General features: G+C 62.3%; 1 protein-coding gene across 1 annotated transcript in view; it reads left to right on the top strand.

Moving 5' to 3' along the window:
- Positions 1 to 12,279, top strand: part of PRDM16 (PR domain containing 16) — a 313,737-nt gene that overhangs the window by 444 nt on the left and 301,014 nt on the right. The window lies entirely within an intron of this gene.

Raw genomic sequence — 12,279 nt, 5'->3', positions numbered from 1 at the left:
AGATGTGGGACTGTGCGCTGCTTGTGTTTGGGTGTCAACTTTTTCCTCCTCGCTCGCTCTCCCTCCCTCTCTGCGAGTGGCTCCCAGTCCTGGTCAAACCATATTCCGGGCTTTTGAAATAGTGGGCGCTAGAGCACCGCCTTTGGCGTCCGCCGGCCGGGCGCAGAGGAGGGGACCCCGAGCCGGGAGGGGCGGAGGAGGGGGCGCGGGCCAGCGCCCACCCGGCTCCGCGGGCGCAAGGGCAGGGGTGGCAACGGCAGCACAGCCGCAGCCACCGGGGGAGCAAAATGGAGACTTTTTCCTGGGCTTGGAACTGTGGTCGTGAAGTTTATTCCCAAGTGGTGCCCCGCGTGGTGGCGGGCGCTCCTCTGTGACTCCGGCAGTCTGCGCGGGCAGCCCGGGCGCCTGTGCCTCCGACAGGAGGGTCGCCACCCGGCCGCCTTCCGAGCCGCCGCCGCCGCCCTCCGCCCCGCGCGGACCCTCCCGCACTCGCTCGCCTGGCACAGACGCGAGGCCAGGCGGGGACGGCGCTGCCCCAGCAAGACTGCCCGGTCCCCGGTCTTACTTTCTCTTTCGCTCCCTCTCGGCCCGAGCCCGGGGCTCCGCGCGCCCAGCCTGCCGCAGGCCGGTCCCTGCAGCGGGCCGGGTGCTCCCGCCGCCCGCACCGCCGCCCGCCCGCCCGCCGCCGCGCCTCCGAGCAGCCCGCGCGCCCTCCGCGTCCCGGCCGCGGGCGCCAAACGCTGAGAGGCCGGCGGGCTGGGGACTACGGCCCACGCGGCCGCCCTGGCGGGCAGGTGGGGGCGGCTGGAGCCGCGGCCCAGAGAGCGCGGCTCCCGCAGCCCGGCCTCGGCCCGGCTACAGCGAAGCGGCGAGCGCCGCGCGGAGCGGAATCGGCGCCGCCCGCTCCTGCCGCCCCCTCCTCCGCAGGCCGCCCGCGCACCCTCCGAAGAGGCGACCGACCTGCTCCCCTCGAGGTCCGCGCCCGACCACCACGCGGTTCCGTCCGCACCGCCTGGGCCCGGTCCTGCCCGGCCTGGCCTCGCAGCACCCAGGGCCGAGTCCCGAGCGAAAGCCCGGTGGGCGCGAGCTGGCGGCACTTTTCCGAAGAAGCTCCGCTCTCGGCTGAGGACTCAGCCTGGCTTGTCCACAGCGGCGGCCCCCTCAGCCGTAGGCCGCGCGCCCAGCCCGCCGGGGAAAAGCAGCTCCTGTTTTCTGCCAGACGCCCCTGGGCTCCGCCGCCGGCCACTGGGGCCACTGGGTGAGGCACCCCCTCCAGCCAGGCTCCTCTGCCGCGTGCCCTTGGCCTCGGCCTCCCGTGACCTCTGACCCCTCTTGGTGCGAAGAAGGCCCCTGCGGTTCTCAGCCGGCGCGGCGGGGCTGTGTGCGGGGCTGTGCGCGCGCTGCGGTGGGTGTGCGTGTTGTGGACATGTCGGTCTGTGTGCACCGCGGGCCTTCTCGGAGCCTCCGCCACCGGGCTGCGGGCCGCGCCGGTCAGGCCCTGCCAGGAAGGGCCCGAAGCCGGAGCGAGAAAGTGGAAAGCCGCTGCGCTCTCCCGGGCCTTCGCTGCAAGCGAGAGGCCAACTCAGCGCACCCGCGCGGCCCGGAAACTTCCGAGAGAGGCCCTTGCGCGGCGGGGGCCAGCCTGGTCTCAGCTCTCCGCCTCCTCCACCTCTGCCAGGTGGGGAAGGTTGCCCGGGCCCGGAATCTGCTCAGCACTAGAACGGGGCCTGGCAGGCGTCCTGTGGCCTGGCCCGGGGGCCAGAGAACTGGAAAAGGGGACCCAGTGGGAGCCGCGAGCCCAGGCTTCCCTTCCTGGGAGTCGCGAGTGAGAAAAAGCTGATGGGAGAATGGCTGCCAGGCCCAGACCCCAAGCCCACTCTTGGCGGAGCTCTGGGAACCCCTCCCTCCCAGCTCCACAGCTGGGACCGCTGTCCCTAGCACCCCCAAGGCGGCTCAAGATCTTGCTGCCTGCCCTGAGTAGCGCAGGATCCGCTGAGGAATTTCATTTTATTGGACAATATTTTAAGCAGATGTGAACATCCCCGGGGACCAAACTCCATTACCTGCATCTGAGGCAGTAGGACGGGCACCGGCAGCCCACAGATCTCCCCTCCCCACCGAATCCCGACCAGGGCCGGGCTGGGGGAGCAGGAGCAAGGTCGCGGTTTCAAGGCTAGTATTCGGGGCTCTTACTGCCCTCACCCCTGGGCCCTGGGCTGTGCCTGCAACTGGTGCTGGGCACAGAAGGACGCCTAGGCCAGAGGATGTGACCCCATGACCTAGAGATCGGGGAGCCACCCCTGACGGTGCATCCGCGGCTGTGATTTCGTTTGTTTTTCCCTGGAGACCCCGGTCTAGGTGTGTTGCTCCTGCAGGGCCTGCGAGGTGGAGTTGGTAGTTCCTCCGGGACTCGTGGAGCGGGCTCTGGGTTGGGCTTTCCAAGGATAGAAGCTGTGGTTCAGCGGATGGGAAACCCAAGGCCCCCTCAACCTGAGCTGGGGGACCAGGAGCAGAGTGAGGACAGTGCAGGGCCAGGGTCCCCCTTCCGGCAGCTAGAGTAGTGAGGAAGTGGGGCTGTTCTGGCCCCGCATTTACAAACTAAATGCCTAACAAAAGCTCATTGTCTCGGTCGAGAGCCAGGTGGGCAGGTGGGGTTAGCACCACCGAGGTGCCCTCTTGACCTCCACCCTCTTCACAGCACAGCTGGGGCCTCTGTGCAGGGGCTGTGTCTACAGCCAGCGTCCCCATCAGAGCTGCCCCCTGAGGCCTGATCCCCACCAAGATGACAGACCCCCTGTCCTAGACAGCACATAATGCCAGACTGGGATAGCGTCCTCCCCCAACTGCCATCTAGCCCCTGTGGTGGGAGGGCAGCTACCTCTCCTAGATGTGGGACTGTGCGCTGCTTGTGTTTGGGTGTGATGTGTGAGTGGAAGATGTGTGGGAGCTGAGGTGGAGGTGAGCAGGGGCTGGAGGCCCAGCTCGCAGCCTCGCTCCTTCTTCTGGCAGAAACGGGCTAGGCTGGAGGGGCCCTGCCCTTCTCCCACTCTCCCCGGGGAAGTCTGCCCCCTCTCCCAGTCCCTTCCCCAGGGCTGGGATGGCAGGCTTCTGTCTGGATGCCGGTTAGAGCTGCAGCGCCAGGAAATGTCCGGCGCGAGTCCAGCGTCTTGCCCCGCTTCGGGCGAAATCTCAGAGGACGTGGTGGAGGGGCAGGGTGCAGGGCTGGCGGCCAGGGCCCGGTGCCCCAAGGCAGTGGGCCGTGTGCCCTGTAGGCCCTGCCTCTGCCACCAGCCGGGCAGGTGTGTCATGTTTGGGGATGCCTGCAAGACAGGGGCTTGCCAAGGCCCGTTTGTGGAGCGACCGCTGGGTTGGTCAGGCGCTGGTTTCACGCTAGGGTCCCCCAGCACCTGATGCCCACCTGGGGCTGCACTCCCTGTCCTGTAGGGTGATTTTTCAGAGCAGGCGCTGGCCAGGCCTCCTGGCCTGGAGGCTCCCGAGACCCCCTTCTGGACAGCGCTCAGGACAAGGGACCAGGTTCCCCGTTCTCTGTCGAGTGCCGCTGGGTGAAGGTGGCTGGGTGGCCAGGGGCTCCCCCCACCGGGCCCCTGCGGGGAGGTGCGGCCAGCACAGCTCACTGGGCCACGGCGGGCCCGATTAGCCCCTGTTTTATTCAATTAGGAGGCAATTAGAGATCCTTGGGGGGCTGGGGCTGGTAATTAAGGTGATGTATAATTAGACTTTCAACAAAAATTATCCAGGATTAAAAATCTTTTGAGTAATTTCGTTTAAAAATTTCAAATAGTGTTAAATACAATTTATCAGGTTTTAGAATCAAACCCGTGTAACAAGTCTTGGAAGCTGCAGCTCACGTAGCAGGCGAGGGAGGACAAGGAACAGCCGGGGCGCCTTCCCCTTGCGGGAAAGAAACTTCGCGAGGTGAAGGGAGTGGGCTGGGGCCTCGCCGCGGTTCACGGGCCGTGGCGGGCGCGGACTCCGGCTGCCCAGGGCTCCAGACGGCGCGGACAGGGCCGGGGAGCGGGCCGCTGGTCACAGTGGCTCCGCATTCTCTGTGCACAAAGTCGCGACCAACTAATGCTCAGCGCAAGAAGCGCCCGCGTCTACGCCGCAGCTGAGCTCCTCCAGGTGCTCTGACCCGGTCCGGACGGACGCGCCTCCTGGCTTTCCCGGTGGAGATCGGCAGTTTCCGCGCCCCTTAGCCCCGACCCAAGCACAGACTCCTTGGGCGCCAGGCCCCCGCCTGTGTTCCGTTCACAGTCGTTTGCGGACCTGAGCCCCAGGGACGCTGGAGCGCGCCCTGCCTGGGTCGCGGTGGGAGTCAGGGCGGTGGGGGGAGGGGAGACGGTGCCTGGAAACCGAGGCAGAGAGTAGGGATCTGGCTTTCGAGGATTGACCCGCCGTCCTACTGGGCTGCTTCCTTGGGCCCAGCTTCCCCAAGGGGGCGCGTGGGCCTGGTGCCTTCCAACTGTTTCCTGAGCCGTGGCCCCTGTCTCTGCCAGGCAGCCTGGGGGCCGTGGTCAGGGTTTCTGTAGCGGAACTCCGGGTGCACCTGGTAGACTTAACTCCACCCTCCCCTTCGCTGACCCTGGGAAGGATGGAGTGTGGAGTAGCCCGCACCGCTTTTAAGGGTAAGAAACCCCAGGCACAGAGAGGTGGAGTAACTCCAGCGGGGCCACACAGCAAGTTAAGAGTTCAACTGAATGTCAGTTAAATGAAGACCTCCAAGGTTTCATGTGCAGCACCGCCTCCCCCAAGGGCTCTGCAGGCTGTAGCTAATTCCATAGGGTTTTTTTTATTTAATACTTCAGGGTTTAAGCACTTTCTCAGGGCCAATGCTCAACTTGTAACAGGTCCGTTCTTCAAAAGCAAGTAGGACATAGATGTGTGCGCGGCTCGTGAATGCAGGTGACTAACTCGTGCCCTAAGCTGCCTGCAGATTGGATCCCTTGTTTGCCTGGGCCTGGACTTCCCTGTGCCCCTGGCTACTCCTGCCGGGGCTGTGGTGTCCTCTCCCAAGGGCAGCACAGAACAGCAAAAGTGTTGATGCGGATAGCTAGCCTCCTCCACACCAACCCTTCCAGGTGTAGTACCTGCCTGCTCGCCACGCCCCCCAATCTGCAGGGAGGTAATCAACCTGCTGCCGCCACTCCCCCTCCCCCAGCGATCAGGGTGAGGTGGAGGCTGCTGCTGCCTGTGAATCTGAGCTGGTGGCTGCAGTCACTGATCTGGCCTGGAACTGTCTGGGCACCTCATCGGCTGTGGCCAGGGTCACGGTGGCCATTCTGGGCTGGAATGTTCCCAAGCTCTAGGGGGCCCCAGGGCAAGGGAGGGGTGTCCTCTTCCTGCTCTGACCACTCTACTTTCCGGGTTTCACCCTGGAGTCCTCCCAGGTCCGAAGGTGCCTGGCCCGCCTCTCCAGGGACGGAGGAACGGGGCCCTGGATCGCATTGACAGGAGTGCCCGCCGCCCCGAGATACATATTTAATAGTTAACATTTTGTGCAAAGAAGGAGGGAAGTCCGATTCTGGTGAAGGCTTTGCTTATTTTATATCCACTATAACTATTTCTGTCCGTGAAAATTGGCTTAATTATATCAATGGAATGTTTCTTTTTCAATTCTGTGTGCAATTAGTCCATCTTGCCGGCTGCAATTTATTTTAATAAAAAAATAAACCAGTGGTGTGTTCAGTTCCTCGTCCCCTGGGGACAAATGCGATTGGTGTGTTTAATTTCATTAACTACAATGCGGCCTACTGGAAAAATGTATAAAATCAGCTTTATACAGCTTAAACACTGGCATTTGAAACAAATCATTATTGCATTAGCTGTCACACTGGTAATTCTAGAATCTAAGGAAAAAAATATATTATGGCTGTTTTTATAACCCTTTGCAAATGCACTGTTAAAATAATTTATAATCATTTTAAAACATGGCTCGGTCCTGGTGAATATTTTATCTCCTCTAAATAAGACTCCGTCCGCATGATCCCATGCACATTTTACGTACTGATGCACGAGCCATTTCCAACCCTGAGCACTCATCCCTCAAGGTGGAGACAGTGGGGTCTGTGTTTAAGCAAACCCGGTGAGGATGGGGTCACTGTTTCATTCTGGCCCGAACCCCACTCTCGAGGTCGAGTTTTGGGTGCAGTGATGGGCTCATCTGAAACCTGCCTCAGGCCAGAGGGGACAGCAAGGGGCCAGTGCAGCGGAGCCCGCGGTGCACCCTGCCTCCCCCGTCCCTCCTCGCTGCACCGAGAGGAAGCGTCAGCACACGGGGCTTCCAGGCGTGGGGGCAGCAGCATCCCACGCACGGGCTCTCGCCTCTGACTGGGGACTGGCCAGCAGTCCTGCCTGCTTGCCTTGGAGCCCTGCGTGGGAAAGCAGGGAAACACGCGGTCCTCGCACCGGCTGTCTGAGCCCGATGTGGGGACCCTGTGAAATAAACTCCACTGGGAGATCCACAGACTCGCGCTGCTTCTCGGCAGATGGCACGCTCCGAGAATGCTGTGTGTCTTCAGTCTGCGTTCCGTCAGGCCTGGGTGTGTGAAGGGGTGTGTGTCCGCGCACGCGTGTGTGTGTGTGTGCGCGTGCGTGTGTGTGCGTGTGCTGGGATCCGCACTCTCCGCAGCAGTCCTGGCCGAGTCTGAGCTGACTGTGCAGTTGGCGAGGGGACGTGGGGACGCCACCGCTCGCTGCCGCTGGGGTGTAGCCACGGCTCCTCGGAAGGGTCTGCAGGGAGGGAGGGGTGGGCGCCAGGAGGGCCCCTCGGAATCTCCTGCTTCTGAGCCGTTGTGCCGAAGAAACCCCTGAGAGTGGCCGCTGCCTCTTCCCCGACGTGGAGGTGCATCGGGGAGTGTGCCTGGCGTGGAGGAGCAGGGACACGGGCTCAGCCTCCGTCCCTCAGTGTCCCTGGGCAGAAGCACTAGAGCCTTGGCTTCTCAAAGGGACGTTAATGGGAAGAAAAGACCTCGGGTGGCTTAGCTGGAGCCCAGGGACCAGGGCTGCTGCCCTCGGATGTGAGGCTGGGGCTTCCGGAAACCTACCTGGGCTTTCCTGGCACACTAAGGACCGTTTCCCGCCCTTCCCCTTAGCCTCCTACATGCCTGGGTGGATTTAGGTGGATTTGATTTTCTCCTTTTGACACAAAATTTGTAATCTGTAGTGAATTTCAATGTTGGGTGATGGTGGCGTTTTGGGGGACAGAGAGGACTCGGGTGTGCCCAATCCAGCACACTGTCTCTGGGTCTGAAGCTTCCCCACGTCCTCAGAGGGTGGCCGCAGGATCTGGGCTGCGTCCAGGCCAGCTGCCCCCAAATCCCTGGCTCTGAGGACCAGTCCCCATGGACGTGACCTCCAAAGGCCCAGGGTGGGCCCTCAGGCCTGCAGTTGCTTTCCGTTTGGCGGTGGTGGCAGTGGGAAGTGAGTGGCTCATCCACGTTCCCGCCTTAGGAAGAACAAGGAAGCGCAGTGCTTGGTGCAGACGTCAGGTCCCGGCCCACAGGTACCTGGGGGCCGCCTACGGGTCTCACACAGGCCACGCCCTGTGGTCGGGCCCCACTGTGGCACAAGCTTGGAGGGGCTTCCTACGCCAGGACACAGAAACTTATGGCTCTGTTCCCCCCACCTTTGTGCCACGGGCATGTCCTGCCTGTCCTGGGCCCCCGAGCCACGCTTTGGCCTGGCCCTAGCCCAGCGTCACGCTGGCCCCTCACCTCTGTGAAGCCAGGTACAGGTGAGGATGTTTTAAAGAACGAAAGTGAGTTTAACTTGGCTGTGTGTACACTTATGTGTCTGTGCCTCACGCTCTTCCGTGGCTGCACTGAAGGGTCTGGAAGGGGCCACCGTGGGGCTTGGTGGCTGCTTTTTCCTGGGAGTTGTGGATCCTGGGGCAGGGCCGGGGTACGTCCAGATGTCTCACGCCAGTCAGGCCGTCAGGTGCATTTTGTTTTCATCTCCTTGGCTTGTTTGGGAAGCTGATTTGTCCGTGCTCAGCCTTCGGGGGGCTGTCTGTGGGGATGGCATGGAGGGGCGTGCAGGCCACAGGTGGGCCCGGGTCAGCCTAGGGTTGGCCCACCAGCATTTCGGGGATGCTGTAGGTAAGGCCTGGGCCACGTGGTAAAGCTGTCCCCCACGGCGGCTCTGCCCGTGGCTCCAGAAATACACTGGCTTTGATTCCTGCCTCACAGCTGAGTCCTGAAATAAAGCACACGCTCGTCGGCTCCTCGTTCCATCTGCAAACTCGGGAGCGCAGGTGCCTGATCTGGGCCGTGCGGGCTGTCTCCAGCCGTGCCACGCGTCGGCTGCCTGGAGAGGGTGGCGGGTCAGGGGCTGGCCGGTGTCCACCCACCTCTTTTCGTCCTCACTGGTGAGCAGGTCCTTGTCCCGGGGTCTGTGTCCAAACTGTTCAGATGGGGACGAGTCCAGAGTCCGTCCACAGCTCGGCCCAGCCCCGGCCCACGTGGGGCCAGCCAGCTCCTGCGTGTCCCAGCCTAGCCCTGTTTCAAATTCGAAAGGCCCAAAGGAGAGGGAGGGAGGGAGAGCCGCGGAGAGGAGGTTTACGTATTTTTCTCTGCTTCTCTCTCTTAAATTTGGAGGTTCGAATGAAATTAGTGTCTTTGGAACCTGGGGCAGGCAGGGTACCGCCGCCGTTTCAGTGTAGGGTACAATCAGGGGCTCGGCGCGTGGGGACTGTGCTGTGGCAGGTTTAGCCCCTGCGTCGGCGCTCGGGCGCAGGTCAATATTAGCTGAAATATGGATTTACATAATGGGCTGCCGTTGCCTTTCTCCTCGGGTCTCCCAGGGAAAGGGGCGCAAACTTGGAAACGCTCAGACGTTTGTATCTGCCCAATGGGCTGTAACAGCCTCGTCAGAGAGGCCGGGCCGCATCAGTCCATAAAACATTTAAACAAAGACTGAAAATTGTGCTCACCCGAGGAGCCCAAATGGTGACCGCGGGAAGGCCGCCGCGGCCCGGGCAACGGGAAGCCGGCAGAGCGGCTCAGCGCGAGGGGCATTAATCCTCGTCTTCCTGCACGCCACCCCCCTCCCGTGCAGTCAGGCCCAGGAGCCCCCGTGGCCCTTGGGGCCTGTTTGCCCTCGGATTGTGCCCCTGAGCCGAGGCCCGAGACAGGAGCCGCGATGCGATTAGGTCTGTGCCACGTTGAAAATCGACATCTCTGGGCTGTGCCAGCTGACAGCCACTTCCAGCCCTGCGTCAGAAGGGGCTGCTGGTCACCCCCTCACCACGCTGCCCTGCGGCCCGGCCTTGAGCTGGCACACGGCTCTCTCGGGTGTGGCGTCAGGGGGGTCCCGGGTGACATTTCCGGGGCATCTGCTTGCAGGAGAGCACCAAGCTTCCGGAAGGCCTGAGTCCCTTTCAGAGGGAGCCCATGGCACGGACGGTGTCTCTACTGACTCCCGTTGCTGCTCTAGGCAGCGGCAGCCTCCGTGCCGCGTGGCCTGGCCCCTGGGGCTGTGCCACCCTCCCCTCGGCCACCTGCTCCTCCGGAGGAGAGGTCTCCCTGGGAAGCTTCTGGCCTTCCTTGCAAATCACTCACAGGCTTATTCCTGGGAAAGCCGACACATTCCTGAGCTACTTGAAAACCAGAGGGTGTTTGTCAGCCAGGCCGGTGCTGCTGCAGGGAGGAGCGGCCCCTAACACAGACCCTTCCCCTGCCGGCACGGTGGGATTGTCTCCAGGGCAGGTGCAGACGCGCACTCTTGTGTGCGCCATGTGCCTTTTTTGTTTATCGGTGACATCGCATAGTTCCCTGCCTACTCGCGCTTTTCAAAGAGCCACTCACGTCGGCGCACCTGTGTCCCTTAGCTCTCCGCGGGGTTGGAGACAGTCGCCTCCAGCAGCCACTGCCGCCCGGGCCCAGGCGGCTTTGCTGCTGGCTGTTGTAGGAGAAGAGGCCAGGAAAGTTCAAAGGTGGCGAGGCGGCGGCAATCAGCGAGCGCCTTTCTGCACGCCCATAACCCCCGAGAAGAAACAAAGAGGAAACGGGACTGTTTAGATAATCCCGGGCCCTGGTGCTCACATTTAGAAAAATCAGGCCCTCTTGAAAAATGACAGAATTCTGCTGCCAGTGTCGGGTTCCGAGATAATGATGTGTCTGCGTGTGAAAATATTAAATTGCAGTAACACGCCGTGCGAGCGCCTCTCTGAATCGGGTGTTCAGTTCCCAGCCCGGCTGACGTGAGCTCGTGACTGACAGAATACAAATGGTGTCGCGGGCATCGGGGATTTACGGCCTGACCCGGCCCTTTTGATCGGTTTCCCTGTCTCGGCCCATCCAGCGGTCCTTTCCGCTAATGAAACAGCCCGGTGACGTGGCTAATTATTTATTTATCACGTTAGCAGGAGGAAAAGCTATCAGAGACGGATCGATTTTTCCCGGGAAGTGATTTGACATGACTTTAAAAACAAGACCTACTAAGACACGCTGGGCCGTGTCCTCGGACCCCCATGGCCCATTTTCTCGGTGCCACCGACAGTCCACTTTGTGACAAACCGAGGGCTGCTTGCAAGCCTGTGGCTGCGCGAAACCAAGCACTAGCGGGGCCAGCTCGCTTTCCACCTGGTGGGCTGAGGGCAGGTTCTGTTCAGAGGAACGTGCTGGACGGCTTCTTCCGGGCAAGGGAAGTTTGAGAGCAACGTGGCAATGCGGAACGGCGGGAGCGTTTCGGTAATCTCCATGGAGCCCTCGGAGCCTCTGCGTCTCCAGCAGTGGCCTGTGCAAGCCGGGGGATCCCAGCCCTGACACTGGAGCTTGCCGGTGTCCCGGAGCCTGCATGTGCGTGTGCGTGCGTGTGTGTGCGTGTGCAAGAGTGTGCCGTGAGGGGCAGTCTGGAGGCTGCACGTTCAGCCGAGTGTCCTTAGGAACAAAAGGTCTGGAAAAAAGTAGAAAGCAGGAGCTCTGGAAACCTGGGGGCAGACGGTGCGGCCCAGGGGGGCTCTGGTTTCACGGCTGGGAGTCCACACGGCAGGGCCACGGGCCTCCGAGCTTAGCTCTCCCCATCGGAGGTGTTAATCTTACCTTCCGAAGGTCAGATAAAACCGCTCAAAGTGGCTGTTTGCTATTGAATCCCATCTGCTAATTACGGTGGTCGGACTCAGGTTCGAGGCCCGTTGTGGCCGCGTGGCCTGAGTGCTCTCCCGAGTGCCCTTTGCTGGCAGCGGGATAAGGAGTCATTCTTTGCCTCTGCAGGTTCTCCCTTTACCGAGGGTTTTAGGTTGCTCCGATCCTGAGACTACCCTCGTTCAAAGGGAAGGGGGGAGGCCAGTGGCCACAGGGAGTCTGGGAGCCCGTTCCTGCAGCCTGGGTCCGCAGCCCCTGGAGAGCGCCCTCCTGTCCCAGCTACAGGCCAGGCAGCGAGCAGGAGGGCACAGGCAGGAAGAACGCAGCCTCGCGCTCTCTGTCCCAGTCCCCAACTCTTCCTTCACCGGAACGGGGAAGGGTGCTTGGCCTCTCCTGCACGCGGGGGTTGGGGGGAATGCGGTGGTCCCCCTCCTGCGAGGAGGAGTGACCAGTGACAAGCCCTTGGCAGGACAGCTGGACTTCCAGGCCGGATCTGAGCCTCTTGGGAGCCCCAACCACGCAGTTGTTCCTGTCACCAGGTGCTGGTCACTAGAGAGTGGGTACGGCCTGGACACGGGGTGCGTGGGAGGGCCACCTTGGGAGGCCAGGCAGGCCACCTCCTCCCAGCCGCCACGCTCCACGGAACATGCAGACGAGACCCAAGCCAGCCCTCCTTCCCCAGGGCACCGCAGCAGGGCTGGGGAGACGGAGCCTGCAGCACCCACAGTGGGGGGAAGGCTCTGTGGGTGCTGCCCCAGGGCACCGGGGTGCCTGACACGCGGTCTCCGGGAGCTCCGGTGGCACCCTAGAGCTGAATGCCGCCTTCCTCCGGCCTCAGAGACCATGCCTGGCTTTCACTTCCTAAATTCAACAGAAGGCTCCATCCCTCAGCTGATCTGGGACCAGTGCAGAACGTGCTGGGCAGGAGGCTGGCTGTGGCCGGTGGGGCGGGGCAGCTGGGAGGCCCCAGTGGCCAGGTCCTGTGTGGTCAGGGTGGCTGTGGGTGTGTGTAGGGCATGGCCTGGGGGAATGTTTCCCATTCCTTGGGGTCTTCAGGGCAGACAGGCACCCTGTAGGTCTGACAAGGGCACCTCTGGGCCAGCTCGGCCCGTGGCACACCCAGGGTCAACGCCGCCGGCCACTCCAGACCTGGACGCTCTCGGGTGTGGGAGGTGCC

Source organism: Propithecus coquereli, unplaced genomic scaffold, assembly GCF_000956105.1.
Source record: "Propithecus coquereli isolate 6110/MARCELLA unplaced genomic scaffold, Pcoq_1.0 Scaffold757, whole genome shotgun sequence".
Taxonomy (NCBI): Eukaryota; Metazoa; Chordata; class Mammalia; order Primates; family Indriidae; genus Propithecus; species Propithecus coquereli.
Note: the sequence above shows the minus strand (reverse complement) of the source record. Positions and strands in the feature narration are given on the sequence as shown.